The sequence below is a fragment of the Polypterus senegalus genome, chromosome 18 (assembly GCF_016835505.1).
Source record: "Polypterus senegalus isolate Bchr_013 chromosome 18, ASM1683550v1, whole genome shotgun sequence".
In the NCBI taxonomy this organism is placed as follows: domain Eukaryota; kingdom Metazoa; phylum Chordata; class Cladistia; order Polypteriformes; family Polypteridae; genus Polypterus; species Polypterus senegalus.
In genome coordinates, this window is record NC_053171.1 from 72,225,944 (window position 1) to 72,250,455 (window position 24,512).

The 24,512-nt window shown below is 42.1% G+C and overlaps 1 protein-coding gene across 2 annotated transcripts in view; it reads right to left on the minus strand.

Annotated features, from left to right (window-relative positions):
* Positions 1-24,512, minus strand: part of LOC120518972 (alpha-(1,6)-fucosyltransferase) — a 351,289-nt gene that overhangs the window by 166,271 nt on the left and 160,506 nt on the right. For both annotated transcript variants that reach the window (XM_039742018.1, XM_039742019.1), the window contains exon 3: positions 2,073-2,157. The gene's annotated coding sequence lies outside the window, so the exon portion shown is untranslated. The remainder of the gene's footprint in view (positions 1-2,072; positions 2,158-24,512) is intronic.

Sequence of the window (24,512 nt, forward strand, 5' to 3'; positions counted from 1 at the left end):
AGATGGAGAAGCTTCTATCTGTGGCACCCCTGCAAGAGAACCACCTCTTTCAACCCTCACAAACATATGCAGTTTTAATATCTGGAAAAAATTTGGAATTAACTTGCTTAGAGATCTTTATATAGACAACGTCTTTGCATCCTATGAACAATTACATTCCAAATTTAACATTCCAGCTACACATTTCTTTCACTATCTTCAAATCAGAAACTTTGTTAAACAGAACCTTCCAGATTTTCCTCATCTTGCACCCTCATCCACACTGGAAAAAATATTGCTCAATCTCAAGGAATTAGACTCCATCTCTACAATATATAAAATCATTTTACAATCCCTTCCTTTCAAAGATCCAAGAGGACACTGGGAAAAGATCTCTCAATTAATATATCAGAAGAGGAGTGGAAAGTAGCAATGCAGAGAATTCACTCGAGCTCCATATGCGCAAAGCATACAATTATACAACTCAAAATTATATATCGAGCACATCTGTCTCGACTAAAACTCTCAAAATGTTACCAGGGCATGATCCAACCTGCGAACGTTGCAACCAAGCCCCAGCCTCACTGGGTCACATGTTCTGGGCCTGCACCAAATTAACATTATTCTGGACAAACATTTTTAATTACCTCTCAGACAGCCTTGGACTCACAATCCCTCCTAACCCATTAACAGCTGTGTTTGGGGTTCTTCCAGAGGGGCTTAAAGTGGAGAAAGACAAACAAATTGTGATTGCATTCACTACACTGTTGGCACGCAGACTTATTCTGATAAACTGGAAGAACCCAAACTCTCCTCTTTTAAGTCAGTGGGAAACTGATGTGTTATATTATTTGAAATTGGAAGAAATCAAATACTCAGTTAGAGGATCTGTACAGACTTTTTTCAAAACATGGCAGGATCTAATCAGTAATATTTTAAAATAAGTTTATAAAGCACAGAGAATTTCTTAATTTAGGTATGTTTACAAGCCTTAAATTTTACACCGTTTGGCTTGCTCTCTCTCTCAGGGGTGGGGATCGATCTGTTTTTAACATAATTCTTTTTTTTGTAAAAACTTGACTGCTATGTATGGATTGTAATAAAATTAATAAAAAAAAAAAAGAATCTCAAGAAAAGCCAATTGAAATAAAGGGAGATTGTTAATTAGCAGCAAACACTGGTCACTAATTAAAAAAAGAGTTAGAATGAAAACTTGCAGCCACAGTAGCTCTCCAGGACTGGAGTCGGAGACCCCTGCTATAAAGGGATCACATAATCACATCAGGCCACTGATGGTCATCTCTGCACTCTCAACCAACAGACTGCTTCAGGCTGAGGCACCTGCCTGACTAGAACATCATAAAGAGGGTCCTCTAAACCAGCGGTGAGTGATGTTGGTCCTGGTGGGCCATGGTGGCTGCAGGTTATTGTGCCAACCCATTTGCTGAATTAGAAATCCTTTACCAATTGTTTTTAGAATGTCACGATTTGTTAGTGTTTTAACCCTGCTCAGGTCTGCCATTCTTCTAGTGTAGATTTTTTTTTGAGTTATCCTCAGTCCTTCACTTTTTTTTTTCAGTTTTTTTTTCCAAGTATTGGATCAAAGCAGAGAATGCATGACAAACCCACACAGGTATAAATGGAAACACGTTAGATGGAAAACTGCTGATTCCATCATATTGTTAATGAAGGGTCATAAGAAACAGAGACGGTGGCTGTTAAACACTAAATTTATCAATTAAAGGTGAGGAATCTTAACAAGTGAGACAACTAAAGTGAAGCATTGAAATAAGTGCTTCATCAGCAATAATTCACCTCTTATTAAGAAAGTGAGTTAGAACAAAAACCTGCAGTCACCCCGCCATGCACATTATAGTGTCCCATGATGCATTATGGTGCTGCTATTCGCTTGACACTACCCACCCCACAGTCTCCACCTAGCAGTCCTCCCGATTTCACGGAGGAACTCTTCACTTCACCATGCAGCTCCAGTAAGACACTCATTGTGAAAGAGTAAAATTATTATTAGGGTTTTGCTGCCATAGATGTTTCCACAAGGCTCAAAGAGTCGGCTTTTATGGCTTTTTACTCACCCACTTAGAGTCGCGCTGTGGCTAGGGCTGGATGCTCTGCTGACTTTGCTTCATCTCTTTTCTCGCTATGAACGGTACAGTGAGTCTGGGGGAAGAGAAAAAAAAAAAATGCTCAAATAAATAAATAAATACATCTGTACACTCTGACACTGCATGCTAATGCCTTTACCTTCTCTTTCGAAAGAGAAATAAAAAGGGAAGTTTGTGGCCACCCCATCCCCCTTGTCACTGTGCAAATATGTTGGCTAACGGGAGGAAAAGTGAAACAACAGAGATATGCAAACGCAACGTATACCACAAAGAGGATGTTTAAATTGCTTTACGGACACAGCAGCCCTCCTTAGCAAATCCACCGAGTGGTTAATGGCTTGCGGTCCAACTGGGGTGCGTGAATACTGCAGTGGCACTAGAGGGCAGGAGAGGTGCACCTCATTCAGGGGGGACGGAGAGGTTAACTAGGAAGCCATCATCTGAGCCACTGCATCTCGGTTCAGGGAGTCGAGACAAATAATTACCTGATAAGTCTCCCTCGCTCTAATCCCCATCTATGCTGTGCTCCCGGCAGTGCAGCGCGTCACAAAGGTCACTCAGCTCGCCTTCTTCATATATTATGCATTTATTATTATTTGCTGCAGGAATAATTAAGGGCAGAAGAGCGCCAATGACATCCTCAAGAGGTTCCTTCTTCTTCTTCTTTTTTTTTTTCCTTCCTCCTGTCTTAATTAAAAATCCCCAGTTGTGCCTCACAGAAGGGTCCAGGAGCCACGGCAGGGCTACGCACTCAAAGGGCGCGTTGAGCAGACAGCAGATAATTAAGAGTGGATTCATGTGATTTATTCCAAATCACGCTGGCGATGTTAATCAGCGCAGAGCTGCCAAAATGGCGTTTTAACAACTCCAGGGTGAATTAACAAGCACTTAGCAAGGTGCTTTGGGCGACGTAACAAGAGTCACAAGTTTCTTAAAAAAAAGAAGAAAGAAACAGGATAAGAGGCAGTAAGCGAGGCGAGGTGAGGTGAGGTGGGCATGCCGGTCTGTCCTCCTTCTACTTGTCTGCTGTTGTCTGGATGAAGCCAAACGTGGAAACTCATGCCACTCTTGGATTACTTTCTGACAGCCTCAAGTGGTCTTCCTCCCAGATACCCAGAGTGACAAAGAGAAGAGAAGTAGAAGCAACTCTAGGGGCTGCATGAATCTTTCTTTATTGAAATCAATTATTTGTTCAGTCTGTCTGCACATTGTGAAAGGCAGGAACTGACCAAGGGGTTGCCAGTGCATCATAAGATACACTCACACAGTTCACTTACTCGCACACAGCCAGCTTAGTGAAGCCAATCAGCTGTATATGTCAGTCAGGCAGAGTGCCAGTGAAAAGCCCACGTGGATGTGGGAAGAAGGTCTATGCTGGAGCTTTGGGAAAGCCCTTAAATCAACCACGCAGTCTTTCTCTTTCTCACACTAAGCACCATCACAATGCGCTTAATCTCGCACAGCCAGGCATATAATACCTAACAACTAGGAGTGAAGTTTGGTTAAAAGTGGGTGTGAACAAGTAGACGGCTCACTGAGCGTCACATTTCTAAACCAATCCAACACCTCGTGACGGCGACGCTCAAAGCAGGGGCTGCGATTTTGAACTGCAAAGATCAGAGCTGCTCTCGTTAACGTGCGCCAACAGACTGCAAGCTTCTGGTTATGATGTACTGAACCGTGTACAGCCAAAAAGACGAATGAAAAAACTACTATTAGACATAAAAATGTGCGTCGCATATGTGGAGAGCACACTATGTGTTAAACATAAACATCAAAATAACCTTTCCATAAATTCAGATTATGCACTGGCATTCAATGGCTTTGATCAATGACTGACTGGTAAACGTGGATAATATGTTGTTGAAGGTGCCAGGTGGGCTCTTTGTTGTTCAGTTACAACAGTAGTGTCAGAGCCGATGTAAGCTCGAAAAAATGGCAGCTACCTTTGTGAAAGTGTGAATCACAAAATATACGCTTGAAATAAACAACGTGTCACATCCCATCAAAACGGGGTAAAAAGGTGACTTCATAATGATGTGCCACAGGAGAAAAAGCAGATTTTGGTACTCAAGATGTCTGAATCAACAGATCTGCCTAACGACACAAGCACAGCATCCACCTTCTGGCCGCACGTTTAAATGAATAACTAAAGAAAGATAACATTAGGGCGGCACGGTGGCACAGTGGGTAGCGCTGCTGCCTCGCAATTAGGAGGCCTGGGTTCGCTTCCCGAGTCCTCCCTGCGTGTAGTTTGCATGTTCTCCCCGTGTCTGCGTGGGTTTCCTCAAACAGTACAAAGACATGCAGGTTAGGTGCATTGGTGGTCATAAATTGTCCCTGGTGTGTGTGTGTGTGTGCCCTGTGGTGGGTTGGCACCCTGCCCGGGGTTTGTTTCCTGCCTTGCGGCCTGTGTTGGCTGCAGCAGATCCCTGTGACCCTGCAGTTAGGATATAGCGGGTTGGAAATGCAAACATGCTGTGGCAAAACATGTCGTATATATCCATAGACCACAATGCCTATCTCAACCCTGTTTACCGTTGTTATGCCATTTAGTGATGCAACAGTCAAAAAGTCAGAAGAACTTCTCAAATGCATGGAGCTCATTGCCTGCAGTGGCCTTTGGGTGTCGTCTGTCTGTCATTACAATGCTCAAATTAATCTTTAAGCTTCAGTGACCTTGTGAGTTTCTTTCCTCTCTCCTTGAAGCTTCAGCTGTTTAAAGTGCACGGACTGGAGGAAACGGAGGGCGGGTTTTTGGGAAGAAACCGTGTGGCTGGAGCCATTTTTAGCAGCAGATTCCCTACAAACGTTTTAACGAGGAGTTCCCAGACACGTGCTCATGTGTTTGAGAATCACGTTTGGCCCCATGAGACTACAGAGCTCCATATAACCAATGACCATGGAGAGCATCAGCTGTGGGGGGGTTCAGGTCACAGACAGTGCTGCAGGACGCTTTATTAGCACAGGAGACGGCGCCAGTGGCGGCACTCGTTAATCTTATTAAGACAACTTAAATGGGAGTCATTCAAAGATGGTTTAAAAATACTACAACAAATCACAATGCAAAGCCTAACGTTACAACTGCAGCATTCTAAAATGGAATTAAATACCACCTAGAAACAGTAAGAGTTACTGACACCATCCTTATTCTTCTCTTTCTAGCATTTTGTAAAGAACAGTGATTGAGCATGTGCTATAAATTACTTTTCATTCTGTTTCAACGGGGCTTTGCTTCATTTGCTCTTAGTAACGATGTGCAGGTATACGACAGCGGGGACATTTTAATATAATTATAAACTTTGCTTTTATAAAAAAGTAGTGTCACCACTTCATTTCCGATTTATTGTCACGTGTTCATAGTACAATAAAATTCCTGACCACCTGAATCTCACTCTGTAAGTCAAAGTTAAACATCAAAAATACAACAGGGAGTGAGGAGAGAAACAGACGATTTTCAATTTCGCTTATAGTTTTGTGAAACTGACTAAATTTTTGGCTTTTTTTTTTTGGATTATTTCAAGTTTTAAAGTTTGAGGAGTAGAAAAACAGAACATTGCGCCTTAGTGGGTTTAGCAACACTGTCCCACCTCTTTGTAGCCACACGCTTTTCAGAAAAGGGCCTAAGCATCTTAAGGAGACTCAACATGACCAAGAACAGCCCGTGCTGACACAAAAAGACAAACTCATAGACGAAAGCTGCAATCCAGCAAGGCAACGGAAGAAAATGCTGTAGATGTGGTCACACCGACTTCATTTGGTGCCTTTTTTCAGACTCTAGTGCGATTCAACCAAAAGGTTGGTTACTTTAGGTAGATACAAACTCTGGTGTGGACCAAAACAACTGGATCAAGACTGTTTGGAAAGGGTGGTCTCAGTGCAGCAGCAAGTGAACCCTGGAGTGATTCACATGAGGTACAAACCAATCTAACTACAGGAAACGCCGTGCCTTAGGGATACGATTTGTGCATGCCATGGTGGTCACACTATCTGCCAATACTGATGCCCTGTGTAAGAAAGGACAGAGCCGACTATACTTCTTTAGAAGGCTGGCGTCCTTCAACATCTGCAATAAGATGCTGCAGATGTTCTACCAAACGGTAGTGGCAAGTGCCCTCTTCTATGCGGTGGTGTGCTGGGGAGGCAGCATAAAGAAAAAGGACACCTCACGCCTGGACAAACTTGTGAGGAAGGCAGGCTCTATTGTAGGCACGGAGCTGGACAGTTTGACATCCGTGGCAGAGCGACGGGCACTGAGCAGGCTCCTGTCAATCATGGAGAATCCACTGCATCCACTGAACAGGATCATCTCCAGACAGAGGAGCAGCTTCAGAGACAGACTGCTGTCATCGTCCTGCTCCACTGACAGACTGAGGAGACCCCACACTATGGGACTCTTTAATTCCACCCAGGGGGGTTAACGTTAACATTATTCAAAGTTATTGTCTGTTTTTGCCTGCATGTTTATTACTCTTTAATTTAATGTTTTTTTTATCAGTATTCTGCTGCTGGATTATGTGAACTTCCCCTTGGGATTAATAAAGTATCTATCTATCTATCTATCTATCTATCTATCTATCTATCTATCTATCTATCTATCTATCTATCTAATAAGTCGACAGTATAACAAAGCATTGAAAACAATGAAAAGGTGGTAATAAATTCATACATAGGTTTAAATGTAACACAATGTATATAAAATAACTCATACAATTACATACCCAATCAGAGAAACCTTAGCCTAGTGGTCTCAAACTCCAGTCTTGGAGGGCCGCATTGGCTGTAGGTTTTCATTCTAACCCTTTTCTTAATTAGTGACCAATTTTTGCTGCTAATTCACATTTTCTGAATTAATTTTAATTGACTGGCTTTTGAAGGCTCAGACCTCTTAATAGTTTCTTTTCCTTAATTAGCAACCAAATAATAACGAGATACAAAATGAACCAAAACATGACCAGCAGACTGTGTCCATCATACAATATCTGAAAATAAAGAAAGATGAAGGTCTCAGAGATGTTGATCTGCTCAGGTCCACAAAACATTTCAACAGCACTCTTAGAAAAGAGTGCATCAGCAATTTCAGAAATGTCTGCTATTGCACAATGAGAGCAGCAACAAGTCATGGAATTAAAGAACGGGTTTAATTAACAAGAAGAATTGGTGCCTAATTAAGCAACTTGATGGAGTTTGAGGCCTTGAGTTAGTTGGCCTCCTGTTGGCTCCCTCACATCACATTTCATTTCTATTTGGGTACCATTTAAGGAAAGAAATGAAGAAATTCAGAGGAATGATCAGGGGAACAAATTTTAAAAAACAAGTCAATTAAAATAAAAGGAAAAGTCACCAATTAAGAATAGGGCTAGAATGAAAACCTGCAGCCACTGCGGCCCTCTTGGACTGGAGTTTGAGACCACTACCTTGGCACCTGATTCAAGCCTACAGTTTATCGGCCACTTTTTAAAAAAAAAACAAAATGGTGTGAATTAATTTGAGATCGGTCGATCAACACACGTACAGAGGAGGAGAGACACAAACAGACCCCTAAATCTCACAGTACTCCAAGTGATGTGCACAAGAGGCCCATCCTTTCATTGTTGCACACTGACATTGACATTTGTAGTAAATTTGAATCAAATATTCCAAAATAAAAAAGATGACAATTTACAGTAGATGTGTGATTTGAGATAAACTAAACTGAAGTTACGCCTATATAGTGGCTACTGAAGAGTAAATATGCAATATCATGCAGTGGCATGCCTACTGTCCTAAAACTGAAGAAAACCATCAGTGGATGCCCTCAACAGAGCAGGCTGCCTCCTGTACGTGCGCCTATTTCAAATATGTCCTTTCGTACCAGGTGTAGTAGAGTATAATTTTCAAATAGTCTCCAGTTTACAATTAATCACCATATTGCTCACAGCGCTACGGTTTGGTAACTAAAACAATTAATTATAGAAAATGCATCAGTATGCAAACGTAACTACTGTTGACCCTTTGTGGTAATTTCATATTTGTTATAAAAGTGTTTCTTGCCAATGAAAAAAAGTCCACAATGTTTACAGAAATGTTTAGTTGGCTTGAAAGTTTGTAGTATGAATGAAACTGAACTAACTGGAAATTGAACAAAGTAACGAATCATCCCCTGACTTAGAACAAAGCAAATGGCCATTAGATGAAACCCCACTTTTGCTGCTTCTATTTGAACGTTATGCTCACTATCAAAGTATCCTTCCGCTGGCCCCAGTGCATTCCTACTGCCTGATGGGAATTGTAGTCCCTACATCAGAACTGTCTCAAGATTACGGTGAGATGGTAATATAAAGTAAAAAAAGGCTTCTATACTGTATATACCCAACAACTTTCTTAAGGGGTCAATGGTGTGAAATTCACTCGTCATGAAACGACATATGCTCACAATATTACTTGAAGTGAAGTGAAGTGAAGTGAAGTGAAAAGCCAAGTTTCGCTGCAAGTTCAACTGCCCTCAAATCACTGGCTCATCACTAATAACAGCCTGCGAGCAACCCGAGGCCTGCCAGTCTGCCCAGTTCCATAGACAATGTATAGAACTTGAATAACATAAAATGTCAGGGCGGATAACTTTGAGAAAGGTCGCATCCAGGTTAGAGAAAAACTTTGGCTGTAGTTTAGAGTGACCTGTACTCGAGCACTCATCTCATTTAAAATGTGAACTGATGCTAAGCCAAGTCCCAATTTAAAAACTGTGTGGGAACCGTCAGGTCTAGTATAAGATGGTGGAACTCACCTCCTTCAGAAGCAATATTTATGCACGTTAGTCTGTAACCCCAAACTGTTTTCTTGTGTGAATCAGTCATGGAAAATCATCTCAGCTGGGTAACAATCAGGACTTTCACTCTGCCAATCCTAAACACGAAAGCTCTTTCACTTTGTTCATTCTGCAGTTATTTGTGGTTGGGATCTTTGTCATGCGGCATGACTCACAGCGTCATTGGCTTCATGGAGACAAACATCTTGATATCCTCCTCTGTGACTTGTTAGTGCAGATTTCTTTGTTATCTCTGTGATTGCCAGCTGCCCATCCCCAAGTCATTTCTGCTTTTTCAGTGCACACTGCTTTGGTTATTGCCAAGCCATAACTATCCACTTTTAGCTCATGTAGCTACTAAACATTCTTCCAGTAGATGGTCAGTGGCAAAGTTAAAGCAGGTGGTAGCCGTGGTTTCCTCCTTTGGGTCATCACGCTCCATCTTGAGCCATTAACCCAGGTTGTTCTGTGATCTCCCAGAATACATTACATCTGCTTTTGCCATATAAACCATCAAATAGCACCATGATCAGAGTCTCATAACTCTTGAAAACTGAAAACAGTCCATGGGACACGCTCAAATTTTAAATTAGCAGGCAGATTAACAGAAGAACCTTGCTTGTAACTGATTTTCATTGTAACAATGTGGCAAAGCAGCACAATTCTTCATATACAGTGGAACCTCGGGTCACGAACGTCTCTGAACATGTACAAATCGGGTTACGACCAAAAACTTCGCCAAACTTTTGCATCTGTTCACGACCACACACTCAGTATACGAACATGCCAGTTTCCCTTCCGGTTCGTACACGCCGAATAATTTCCGCACGTGTTCAGTCTCTCCCTGTACTGTACATTGTTCTCGGTGAATCACGCAGAGGGACTCTCCCTGAAAACTGTAACCTCCTCTCAACCCAGCTTCCTCCTGTGGTATAGTGGGTTCACAGCTCTAAAGGGCAGTTTTAATAAATAATCACCGCACTCGCGGCTTAGCGATGCGGCATGGTGGTATGTGGCTGAAGCGGTTCCTGAGGAGTTTGTGATGTGGGCGTTTCTCACCTAATTGCACAGGCGAGAAGCGGTCCGCATCCGTAATTGTTCCCAGGAGCTGCTGACTGCCATGACTATTATGTCCTCTTCATAAACAGAAGTGTGAGTTGGCTAAAGGGAAAAAGAAGAGAACAGGAAAGAACGGGAGGTTGCAGGAGAAGGCAGGAAGCAGAAGAGAGAGAGAGCGAGTGACAGCGAGAGAGAGAACGAGAGAGAGAGAGAGAGCGAGCGAGCGCATGAGAGGCAGAGCGAGAGACAGCAAGCGAGCGCATATGAGAGCGAGCGAGAGAGCGAGCAAGAGAGAGAGTGAGCGCAGGCTCGTGTGTAGCTGAGAGCGAGCGAGTCTGAGCAGGGAGCCTGGGTGTTTGTCTCAGTGTTATTCAATGTTTTTACAATTACTTTACTATTACACTGTGTATTCTATGGCATAATTAACTATTTTTGTGCTTAGAAATCTTTAAAGAAAATATATTTACATACAGTTCGTATGGTCTGGAATGGATTAATTGTATTTACATACAGTCCTATTGGGGAAATTACTTCGGGTTACGACCAGAGTTTTGGAATGAATTACTGTCGTGACCCGAGGTTCCACTGTATGTACAAATGATGTGTATATCATATATATGATGGTGGTCCCTTTGGCCATGAAATCCACCAACAAAACCCCTTTTCTGTCCCAAAAGACAGATGTCATAATTTTCCGCTCTGAAAACTGAACTTTGAATTTTTTGGCTGATGGGGAATGGGAATTTGAACGACCTAACCCACTTGTAAACATGCTGACGTGACATTACCTCAGGTCCATAAGTATCCACAAGCTGACGATGGATCTCAGCCGCGAATTCGCGACGCAAAGTGAGGAACTTGATGACCGAACGAATCTCGCATCGGCGGTAGGTGGAGCAAACGGCCTCAGCAGAGGTTGACGAACTCGCTTGCTGTGATGACATTTCACAACTGACTGATGCGGTCCCGAGCTTATTTTGACCATTAGGACCCCCCTACACGCAGATATGCCAACCTTCGAAAAAACAAATTCCCTGCACCCTCCAGGGCACTTGTAACCTTTTTTTCTGGATATCCCTCGTATTTAACATGACAATAAGTCACATTTGTCATACATACATATACATTATACATTTAAAATCTATGATAAAAATAACATAGTACAATACACAATCACAAGTGAACGAGAATTGTGTGACTCGTGTGACTGTTTTTTACATTTTGAATAACTGTGTGTGTACTAGTCTGTCTTCCTAACTCCAGTTTTGTGTTTATCATGCCAAGTAAAATACAGCTTTCTTTTTTAGCATTGTATAAGGATGGACAGGATGGTACCCCAAAAAACATAAATGCTGGAAACCTCCAGAAAGAAAGAGAAGAACAAAGAAACAAAAAAAACATGCTGTGCCACTGAGTCTCAAAATAAGGCATCGTGCCCTTTGCTCCTGTTGGCGGGCCACAGCTCAATTGCGCCTGACAAGACTAACAACGGCAGCCTGGCTCTACTTATCTGGTTTAGTCGTGCAGTTATCAGTCCAGACAGGCAATAATGGAGTGAATTATTCCAGGGCCTGATGCAAATGGTCCGTTTGGATTCAGCGCTGCGCCAGCACTGTCTCAAAGAGCAGAAGCTGGGATTGTGCGCGTGCGGCTCCTGAGATGCAAGCACACTTCATGTCATAACAAGCTGTCTCCGCTAGCTAAATGCTTACGTTCCACATTGACACTGTAGCTTTGCCTCAATTTGCCTCGGATCTCCGGCACACACACACACATGTCACAACAGTAACCGCTCATGAAAGGCTGCATTAGCTGGGTAATTGGCAAAGTGAAGGCAGCATACAGCAGAAACGGCTTGAGCGCAGACTAGAGAGAGGCAGGCTGGCATAGGCGGCTAGCTGACTGACAACCCAGAACCTGCTTGGAGCCTGAAACACACTAGATGGGCATGCTAAATAAGTCCTTGTGACAACTGGATTTCAAATTCAGCAGAAACCAGAGGACTGGGTTCAGAGGCCACCTGGCAAAAGTCACTAGAAAGCAGTGAGATGCACTCTGCCTTTCATCAAAAGGGCCTCAATGTTGTTGTTTGTGTGCTTACAAGACTGCCTGTGCAGGCTTCTCTGTATAACTTTGCAGATTTTCAAGAGTGCAAGATGGTAACAACATAATATAACAATGCAATGAACTGTTTTTTGAACTCTACCCTGAACAACCTGACTCATTTAACAAAACCAACTGTAATTCTAATGAGATACGGGTAAAGACAAAGGAGTCTCACTGCAGAAGTCCCAAATGAAACGGAGCAAGGTTTAATTTCATTAAACGGGATTAATGTTAGTTTCTAAAAGGACATGCCATGTGACATTACATCCAGCAAATACCCTGCTTACTGACTTAGCGTACATAAGATAGTACACATCATAAACTTCCTACTTCTTATATGTTTCAAAGCAAATGTAAAATTGCTAGTCTCACATAAAGAGGAATGCAAAACAAATAAAACAGGCTGACCACGGCATGAAACCTGGAAGGTCTGTGTACTAGTAGCTACAAGCTGAAGAAATGAACCGCAAAGGACAAAGTGGTCCATTTAGTCACACTTGGTCCTGATAAAGTCCCCCGACTATTAAAATAACAAAGAGTGGGGCTACAGTTTTACACCACAAAGCACAGAGACATGGTGCTCATTATAGAAAGGCACTACATTAATAAACGTGGCTTGTTCTCACTGTTAATATAAGCCCAATAAATTGGTTAGATCTAATGAGGGAGCAACTGATTTAAGACTGATGTTAAGGTCAGTTGTCTAGGATGGACAGGAAAATGCTAAAAAAAAGACCCCAGTTAAGCTGAAGAAAAAAAATAATTCTACAGGGGTTCAAGGTGGGCCAAAAGGCCGGCCAGACCCATACCACTGGGAATTCTACCTGACATAAATGTCCTTAAGTCGTTCCTTATTGGTTTTTAGGCTTTATTTTTGAGGGGTCGACGCAATGAGCCTTGGAGCAAGTAGGGGTACCCGCTTCCATTTCAAACATTACAGGCAGCAGCACAGGACTTTGATCAGGCAGAACGCCACCACAGAAGGAACGGAAAAGAAAACATAAAAAAGTAGAGATTAATAGAGAGGGCAGGTTCATTGAAGAGTATAATTCTATGCCTATCTATTTAATTAAGGGTAGAACTACATTGTACCTACAACAAATTTTAATTATAAAGTGGGTTTTTAGGAGTTTCTTTATAAAAAGAAGGTCGCCTCAACACTTCTTTTGTGGTTGGCTCTTAGAATAATAAACAGATGACCATTAGAAGATCTGAGGTTACGACTTGGAGTGTAAGTGGACAGACACTCCAAGGTATAAGAAGAAGCAGACTATTTAAGGCCTTATATATCTCACCCTGCCCAGGATTTGTTCCTGCCTTGCGCCCTGTGTTGGCTTGGATTGGCTCCAGCAGACCCCTGTGACCCTGTGTTAGGATATAGTGGGTTGGACAATGACTGACAATGACATGACATGACTATATCATTAGTAGTATTTTAAAGTCCATTCTAAAAGTCACGGATAACCAATGTTACAACACCAAGACTGGTGAGACATCCTCATATGTTCTTTGTCTGGTTAAGATTCTTGCTTCTGCATTCAGCACTACAGTGGGACCTTGGTTCACTACCATAATTCGTTCCTGATGTGACCTGATTTGGTCGTGAACCGAAGCAATTTCAACCATAGGATTGTATGTAAATACAATTAATCCGTTTCAGACCGTACGAACTGTATGTAAATATATATTGTTTTAGTTTTTAAGCACAAATATAGTTAATTATACCATAGAATGCACAGCATAATAGTAAACTAAATGTAAAAACATTGAATAACACTGAGAAAACCTTGAACAACAGAGAAAACTAACACTGCAAGAGTTCGAGCTACAGTGCTAGGAACCGCTCGCTAAAAACACTTTTTTTTAATGAGTTTTAAACATCGGGAAAAAAATGAACATTTGAAAAATCTGTAATTTAATAAACCACCAAGAAAAGTAACATTGCCACAACGCATGCTATGAACCGATCGCTGTAAAAAGAACTGAAAACAAAAACAAGCATTTTCTGCCTTAGGCGTCCAGCCTTCCCTCTCTCGCTTGCTCGCTGTCTCTCTTTTGTGTGTGCGTGTGTCTCTTTCGCAAGCCTGGAGTGTCTATGTGTGTGCCTCTGTCTCGTGCCTCTGTGTGTGTGTGTCTCCTGCGCGCACCTGTGTGTGTGTGTTGTGCTCTCTCTCTCTCTCTTGCTCGCTCGCTCGCTGCACAGGAAATGCACAGGGAGAGACTGAACATGTACAAACCTAAAGGGAAACTGGCTTGTTCGTATACCGAGTGTGCGGTCGTGAACCGAGGAAAAACTTTGCCAAACTTTTTGGTCGTAAACCGAGTTGTACATGTACCGAGATGTTCGTGAACCGAGGTTCCACTGTACCTGCAAGTGATTGATGTCTTTCATAGGCAGTCTGGTCAGGAGTTCATTAAAGCAATCTAGCCGACTAAAAACAAAAGTGTGGATTAATTTCTTGGCATCTTCCAGAGTTATAAGAGGTTTTAACTTGTGCAATGTTCCTTAAATGGAAAAATGTAACCCTAGTAATCTGATTAACGTGCAATTTAAAATTTAGGTCACAGTCCATGATTATAGCCTAATTCTTTACTTTCTCCTGGACTTTTAATGCTAAGGGGTTAAGTTTACTTCAAATACCCTTGCTATTTTCATTTTTGCCAATTGAGTTTTTTCTTTATTTAGCTTGAAGAAGTTACTACTCGGCCGTTTGGAAACACAAGACACACATTGGGTCAGAAAGGCCTGAGCATCAGAGTCATCAGGTGCTATGGATATGTAAAGCTGCTGTAGCTCACCTTGCGTTTTGAGATAATCTGGCCTAATGGGAGCAAGGACCTTGAAAATCATAGTGGGCTGAGAACAGGTCCTAATACAATATACAATATTATGGGCCTCCAAACTCCAACCACCACAACTAACAAAGGGTTTTCTACCTGTTAAATAAGAATGAAACCAATTTAAGACACGGCCCGAGAGGCCCAATCACTGTCAAAGAAAATTTATAAGTACAGTGTGGTCTATGGTGACAAGTGCTGTGCTCAGGTCTAGCAGAACAAGAACAGATACGTGGCCTCAGTCCTCACTGAGTAGTAAGTAAAGAGCTATATAAATGTTGTGAGCTGGGGGGCTGATCGCACCCCTACAGGTTAAAAAAGACACTGAAAGACTACCTTCACATTGCTCCCTTGCTTGCTGGGCTTACCTGTGGCTGATCTATCGCTCGATCCGCACGGTACTTCGCAGACTTAAAAGTCCGAACAGCTCCTGTCAATTTTTGATTGATTGTTTGCCTTTCTCTTTCTCTGACCTTCCCTGCTCCTGACGCGCACTCCTTTGAACAGGAGGCTAGGTTTTCATTCTTTTAATTGTGAGATGGTACTGTCATCTCCGTCTTGTCAAGGAGCACGTTCAAACTTTTGAAAAAGAGACATGTTTGTTTTGCAGCGTTTGAATAAAGTTCCTGTCTCTACAACCTCCTGTGTTTCTGTGACCCAAGCGTGACAATGTAAAGAATTAATTATGATTATTATTATTATTAAATAATAATAATAATAATCTGCAAACTATTTATTACTTTAATCAGTGAAGTTTCTTTGCTATGATTTATTCTAAAACCTGACGGCAGAGGAAAGGAATAAAATGATGTATACTAATATCCAAACAAGGAAACTATTTTATACACCACCCTCCATCTCATTAAAGAAAGCCACTGCAGTATTAAAAACAATTACCAAAACCATCAAAATATATTTAAAATAAGTAACTGAAACACATTTGTCATGAAACCAACAAAACAAACAATGCATTTGAGCTACACAGCTTCCAATATTGAGCCCTCAGGCTACTCGTTGTGCTTTGTGGTCATAGCAGTGCAAGAAGTTATTACAAGTATATTAAATTAAACAATTCAAGCTAGATATTAACAGGGAACTGAATCTGAAAAAGAGTCCGATCATTAACATCCAATCAAGTTTTCTTCAGCCGATGTTTTTGCAGAATTTGATTTTCTTCCACAGAGCCAAACATCCTTTAAAGACAGTAAATAACGTAACCATCTCCTTGACACTGTTATATGCAGATTTAAATTACAGCAGATACTCATCTGGGGTACTCACAGTATCGAGACAGCAATTCACCACAGATATCCTCAAAGTATCTTTCATCCTAAACTGGCAGTAGAAATGGGCTTGGGTGCCATTGATTCCCTGTGTCAACAACATGAGAAGGAGACCTTGGGGAACACCCAGGACATACTGGACAGATTAGATCTCTCAGCTGGCCGAGAAATGCTTCGGTGTTCTAGTGGAGGATTTAGAGAAGGGGGCGAGGAAAATGGTCATCCAGGCAACTTTGCTTAGACTGCTCTCCCCGTGACCCACATAAGCAGCAGAAAATGGAATGACGGGCAAACTGACTCAGGGTACGACAAGTCCCCCACAAATGATATAATGATGACTTGATTCATCTTGATGACTAGCTATGCAAGACGACAAATTTTTTAGGGTTCCCCCTATTGTTGGTCCCTTGACCCTAAAAATCCTTATTTTTAGGCCATTTTCAGGCAATATTTTATGCAAGAAATTACACCCTTATGATAAAGAGTAAACAAATTGATGTCTATAGGGAAAATCATAAGAAGGACGAAGTTGTGCAGGCCACATCAATTGACACCAGGGGTTCAGCCTCTAAGACAGAAACAAGGGTGTTTATATATATATATATATATATATATATATATATATATATGCTCAAAAAAATTTAAAGGAACACTTTGAAAACACATCAGATCTCAATGGGAAAAATAAATCCTCCTGGATATCTATACTGATATAGACTGGGTAATGTGTTAGGAGCGAAAGGATGCCACATCGTTTGATGGAAATGAAAATGATCAACCTACAGAGCCCTGAATTCAAAGGCGCCCCAAAAATCAGAGTGAAAAAATTATGTGGCAGGCTAGTCCATTTTGCCAAAATTTAATTGCAGCAACTCAAAATTGTATGCAGCACTTTGTATGGCCCCTGTGTTCTTGTATACATGCCTGACAACATCGGTGCATGCTTCTAATGAGATGACAGATGGTGTTGTGGGGATCTCCTCCCAGATCTGGACCAGGGCATCACTGAGCTCCTGGACAGTCTGAGGTGCAACCTGGTGGCATTGGATGGACCAAAACATAATGTCCCAGAGGTGTTCTATTGGATTTAGGTCAGGAAAGTGTGGTGGCCAGTCAATGGTATCAATTCCTTCATCCTCCAGGAACTGCCTGCATACTCTCACCACATGAGGCCAGGAATTGTCGTGCACCAGGAGCCACTGTACCAGCATAGGGTCTGACAATGGGTCCAAGGATTTCATCCTGATACCTAATGGCAGCCAAGGTGCCTTTGTCAAGCCTGTAGCGGTCTGTGTGACCCTCCATGGATATGCCTCCCCAGACAATCATTAACCCACCACCAAACTGCTCATGCTGAATGATGTTACAGGCAGCATAATGTTCTCCATGGCTTCTCCAGACCCTTTCACTTCTGTCACGTGCTCAGGTGAACCTGCTCTCATCTGTAAAAGCACAGGGCACCAGTGGTGCATCTGCCAATTCTGGTATTCTATGGCGAATGCCAATCGAGCTGCATGCTGCTGGGCAGTGAGCTCAGGGCCCATTAGAGGACATGGGGCCCTTGGGTCACCCTCATGAAGTCTTTCTGGTTGTTTGGTCAGAGACATTCACACCAGTGGCCTGCTGGAGGTCATTTTGTAGGGCTCTGGCAGTGCTCATCCTGTTCCTCCTTGCCCAAAGGAGCAGATACTGGTCCTGCTGATGGGTTATGGACCTTCTATGGCCCTCTCCAGCTCTCCTAGAGTAACTGCTTGTCTCCTAGAATCTCCTCCATGCCCTTGAGACTGTGCAGGGAGACACAGCAAACCTTCTGGCAATGACACGTATTGATGTGCCATCCTGGAGAAGTTGGACTACCTGTGCAACCTCTGTAGGGTCCAGGTATCGCCTCATGCTACCAGTAGTGACACTGACTGTAGCCAAATGCAAAACTAGTGAAGAAACAGTCAGAAAAGATGAGGAGGGAAAAATGTCAGTGGCCTCCACCTGTTAAACCATTCCTGTTTTGGGGGTCATCTCATTGTTGCCCCTCTAGTGCATCTGTTGTTAATTTCATTAACACCACAGCAGCTGAAACTGATTAACAACCCCCTCTGCTACTTAACTGACCAGATTAATATCCCATAAGTTTCATTGACTTTATGCTATACTCTGATTAAAAAGTGTTCCTTTAATTCTTTTGAGCAGTATATATATATATATTTGAAGGCATACAGTTCTATTGAAGCTCTTTCATTAAAGTCGTTAGCCAGGACGTTGTTAACCAAAGTCAAATCAATTAAAAATAACTAATTGCATAAATATATGTAAATAATCACATCCATCCATCCATTTTCCAACCCGCTGAATCTGAACAAGGGGTCTGCTGGAGCCAATCCCAGCCAACACAGGGCACAAGGCAGGAACCAATCCCGGGCAGGGTGCCAACCCACCGCAGGACACACACAAACACACCCACACACCAAGCACACATTAGGGACAATTAACAATCGCCAATCCACCTAACCTGCATGTCTTTGAACCGTGGGAGAAAACTGGAGCGCCTGGAGGAAACCCACGCAGACACGGGGAGAACAGCAAACTCCATGCTGGGAGGACCCGGGAAGCGAACCCAGGTCTCCTAACTGCAAAGCAGCAGCGCTACCACTGCGCCACCATGCCGCTCCTCAATTAATCACATCTAACATTAAAATATGTAATTATAAAATGAAGTAAATAAAAATAAAGTAAATACACACTGAATCACACATTTAATGTACAGTCATGACAAAGGAATTAAAAAAACTCTGTTTACCCCAAGGAAGAGCAACAAGCAGTGATCCACCGCTCTGTAAAATGTTTGCTGTATTTAAGACTTTTTTTTTACTCATTTAATAGAAAAATGCTGAACAGAGGTTTTAGTATATGTGACAATGCTGCTGCTATTATATATCGTGTATACGCATTCTGCAAAAGTCTTCCATTTTCTATGTCCCCTTCCTCCAGTGCAGGGTCTTATTTTAATTCAGTTCATAGGGGTTATGTCCTGGGGACAACAGAAGGGTCAGAGTCACTTGCAGGGAAGGCAATGTCCCATCTAGCCAGAGGATTAACATCACTCCATCTGCACCTCAAGAAGAAAGCCTCAGGTCTTTCCACCACTGCCATCAAGGATGTGGGTGAAGATGGAGAGGGAGAGAACCACGAATGCCGAAAAGGAGCTCACACTCTTAGCTCTCCGCATGACACAGTCTATCTTGCAAAGAGAGAGCTCAGCCACTGAAGTGCTTCAAATCACGCTGCTCTCCATACTAGGAAAAAAGGTCTCTGCACGTCCCTTTTCTTGCTTCTAAAGAGTTTTCTAGCAACTGCTTATTCATTTCAAGTTATTAGTTTAACAATGAAATTCAGATCTCTCTACCCGCTCACATGCCACACTTTGTGCTTTGCACTACATGTACACTGCCAACCCACCTGCATTTTGGAAAGGCCGATTTCATGTCAAACGAAGGACCTGCATTAGCATTGGGTTTTATAATGAAAGATGCACTTAAGTCTGACTTGCATTTTTTTGTAAAAGGTCCCAGCTCAATTGCTTTACTATTTTTACATAATTGTAAAAAGATAATGGGACCTTTAGGGGTACCGACAGCACGTACAGATTGAAATTCACTTTGGCGCCCCTAGTGTGAATGATCCCAAGTCTGGGATTTTACACAGCAAACACAGACTGGTGCAGAAAGCGCATATCCTGCAATGCTCTTTTTTAATTTGCCTCTAATACGTACAGATTGCTCATAATTATATTTTGATACTTACACATAGTCAGAGTAATGCTCCTTCCGTAATCGATATTTAATTTGCTTCCCATTTAGACAGAGACAGGAGCCTAATAAGTGAAATACATTTAGGTAGTGCATTCAGTAATTAAGTGCAGAAGACGCACAGCACGTGCACACAGTCTGCGCTCCCAAGAGGGGCAGAGCAGGCAGAAGCTGGACTCGGCGAGGAGAGGAGAGGATGAGAGCACTGGCAGGCAATGCCACAAGGCCCCTGCACGAGCGACATCTGGTGTGCTCCAGCAGAACGGGGTTATGCATCCTCAGGCTGCACATGCTCTCACCTGGAAAGGCCACCGCAAACGCTAACAGCTGCACTTTTATAAAAGCACCACTCATCACCTTGTTGGAACAGGCGTCTGGAATCCCTGTCTTCTGAGTTGGAAAGACTGCTGGAGGCAAACCTTGTTGTCCCTTCATCCATTCAAAGTTGGGGTGGGAATCATAACTGGAAACAGGCCACCAACAGGGGGTGGCAAAGATTTTCATAAACACTCCAGCTCAAAAGAACACTTGCATGACCATATAGAAAAATGCTAAGGACATTTCCACTTTCGTCAAGGTAGACCACCTCAAAATTAGTTGGGGGGCATGCTCTCATCGATGTGGAAAATCACTTAGGAAGGTTGTGGTAAATGCTACTACTGATGCCCTATCCAGGGATTGTTCCTGCTTTGTGCCCCATGCTTGAAGGGATAGGCGGGTAAGGAAGATGGACGAATGTGAATGGTAAACACTACTGAGTGTGTCTGTAATCTCCATTGTGAGGCCAAAATTAGTGCACTGTGGCATACTGTCGCCAATCCTAGCACTCCAGCATCTTCAAAAGAGCAACACCTAAATCAGTTAGAATGTGGACGGGTACATGGCTGAAGGATGACGGCGAGACACAACTACAGTGCAGCTGCCTTTTAGTGAACAGAGCACACAGCTTACTCGCTCAGTGGTTGCTCTGGATCCAAACTTGTTAAACACATCGTGGACTGAAATTGAACCACACCTGAATAAGAGTATTCTGTGTACAATGTTGTTTTTACAAACAAACGTACAGCCGGCCAAAAAGACAGCAACTGGACAATTAAACAACTTCCAAAGAATGCTCAAATAGCCATGAAACACATTTTAGCGTTCCACGTGTCCAGAATCATAATTTTCAGTCACAAAGAATATTTTTACGGAGACCAGCTCATGCAATTTGACCTCAAGAGAGACAGCTACGGTAGCTCACCCTGGAGTATATGACTGAAGTGAGAGCACACCATTCAGTTCAGACACTCATTGTTTTCTAAGAGACTGTAATTTGAAAGTTTTTGAAAGTTCTGTGTGTTTTGAAGCATTTGATGGCAGGTTTTGATATTTTAGGTGCTGTCACTAAGGCACCATCTTGTGTTCAGTTTTTGTGTGGTGCCCAACATCGTTTTCAGTTTTTCTGCATTGCAGAAGGTGTGCTGTTGTTAACCACAATGTCTGCTTGCTAACACGTGGCTGCTGGATGTTTGACATATGAGTTATTGACACACCATTGTTTAACGTTAGCGGCACAGTTACAGATCACTGTAATACTCTGAGCAAGTCCTCTCTCTCATACCTTCAGGTAGCCCAAAAATGCAGCCGCTAGGCTTTTAACTCGCCCTAGCTGGAGTGATCATATCACCCCCATTTTGCACACCCTGCACTGGCTCCCAGTGTTTTATAGAATTCATTTTAAAATTTTGGTACTTACTTTGCATGGACAAGCTCCTGAGTACCTAACCAGCCTGCTTCAACGCTATACTGCTTGTCAAACTCTTAGATCGGGGCATTAGGGCCTTCTCGTTGTCCCGTGCACTCGGCTCAAAACCCGTGGGGATCGTGCCTTTCAGTCTGTGGCACCAAGACTATGGAATAGCCTACCTTGTGGTCTGTTGATTCTTTTAAAAAATGACTGAAATCATTTCTTTTTAAACAGGCGTTTAATCAGTAGTGAGTAGATCCTCTTTGTTATCTTATTGGAAATGTTTAAGTTTTGTTCTATTTGTTATGTTTTGTATTGTATTGCTGTTCAGCACTCTGTGACCCTTGTCTGTGAAGGGCGCTATATAAATAAACTCTACTACTACTACCACTACTGCTACTACTAGCTCTTGTCCAATTTTTTGATTACATTTTCAAAAAGTTCTTGCAAATTTAGTCAATAAGAGAAGGTTCTGGTAGGCACTTTTGAGTTCTTTTTTGGTTTGCGATTTTCTGGCATTGACCCTGGTGTGTTTCCGGTTACTTATTTCTGTTACTTATTTCATCTTCTGCCAATCTTGGCCTGACAATTTTCCTTCCTTAGTGGCTACTCAATACTGTAGCACAATGAGCATCTGAAGAGTCGTGTGCCCCTTGGTGAGAATTAAACACATACACAGTTGGATTTCTTGGCAGTGGTCTCTGGTAACCAATGGCATCTCCTATTGATTATTCATTTTACAAAAGGACTGGTGATGTGAAGGCATCTATGTTCCTTGCTGTGGAAAAGAGACTCATTACTAAGAGGACTTGTTGTACTTAATGACTTGGCAGATAGCAAATTAAAAAAAAAAATAAACAAACACGATTATAATTGGAAGATATGGAGGTCCAGGATAGATAGATCAAGGTCAATGCCAAAAGTCAAAACCAATCCTTAAGTAAAATCAGAGTGCAATCAAGAAAAAAAGTCAAAGTTCAAAGCAAGGATTCATTAACCACAAGTAAAAAAAATAAAATTCTTTAAGCAAGACAATTAGGAGATTTATCTGTTCAACTCAGATACTGAAAGGCTAATGTGAGTGATCTTTATACCCTGACCCAAATGACGCTAAAAATGAGCACATCTAGTAGAACTCTGGATTCCAAGACAATTGGGGAAACAACATGTCTGAAAACAGAATTGCAGCAAATATGAAAACAAACTTTTGAAAAAAGCACAATACATCAAAAAAAAATAAAAATCATCAACTGCATCATCAAATTCAGAATCATTGGTATTCAAAACTCCATATTTGATATTTAGATTGGTAATAATGTAATAACAAAAGGTACACAAATATATACAAATCATAGCAGCAGTTATCTTGCCTACTACGCCAAATTCTTACTGATGAGTTCATCAGCATTTGGGTTTTTACCTTTAAGCAGGTCCTTAGCATGGGATGCCAACTCCTGCTTTTCCCACCTTGCAACTTCCTTTTCTTGCTCTGATATGTTTCGGTGTCTTTAACAGCATCCAGTTGCATCATTCATGCTCTTCCACCTGATATTTTCTCCTCTAAACTCACTCCCTTGATATCTCTTAGCAGCCCCTAATGTCCACATTCAGTAGATTTGGAAAGCATTCAGATTCCTTCACCTTGATTACATTTTGTTATGTTGCGGCCTTGTGATAAAATTATTTGAATTGGATAGATAGATAGATAGATAGATAGATAGATAGATAGATAGATAGATAGATAGATAGATAGATAGATAGATAGATAGATAGATAGATAGATATACTTTATTAATCCTAAATTCATTTGTTCCCCTCATCAAGCAACACTCGACACCCCAGAACAGCAAAGTGAAAACAGGATTTCTAGGAAAATTTATGAAAAATAAAAACAAATTAGCTCAGGGGTATCCCATTCTACTGATCATCGTTGAGATGTTTCAGCGTTTTGTTTGGAGCCCATCTATGGTTAATTCAATTGACTGGACATGAGTAGGAAAAGCACACAGTTGTCCTTAGAGGGTACCACAGCTGACAGGATAAAAACCAAGCCATGAATTTGAAGGAATTGCCTGCAGATCCTTACAGACATGATTGTGTCGAGGTAGACATCTGGGGAAAGCTACAAATAATTCTGCAGCCTTGAAGGTCCCCATGAACACAGTGGACGCCATAATTCTTAGATGGAATAAGTTTGGAACAACCATGACTCTTCCTAGAGATGGCTGCCTGGCCAAACTGAGCTACCGGGAAAAATAGGCTTGGTAGGAGAGGTGACCAAGAAACCAATGGTCACTCTGGCTGAGCTCCAGAAAACCTGTGTGGGGTTGGGAGAAACTTCCAGAAAGACAACCATCACTGCAAAACTTCATTGATCTGGCCTTCATGGCAAATTGGAGTTTGCAAAAAGGCACCTAAAGGAGTCTCAGACTATGAAATGCAAGATCCTCTGGTGTTAAAAAACCATCTCATGTCTGGTGGCAACAAGGCACCACTCATCACTTGCTCAATACCATTCCAACAGTGAAGCACGGTGGTGGCAGCATCATGAATTGGGGTTGTTATTTTTGCATCAGGGACAGAAAGACTATTTAGGGTTGAGGGAAAGCTGAATGGAGTAAAGTATGGAGATATTCTTAAAGAAACCTACTCAGAGCATTCTGGACTGCAGGCTGGGCCAAAGGGTCAAGACAATGCAAAGACAATGCAAAGACAACACAGGAGAGTGGATTAGGGTCAGCTGTAGGAATGAGCTTAAGTGGCACAGCCAGAGACCAGACTTGAACACCTCTGGAGAGACATGAA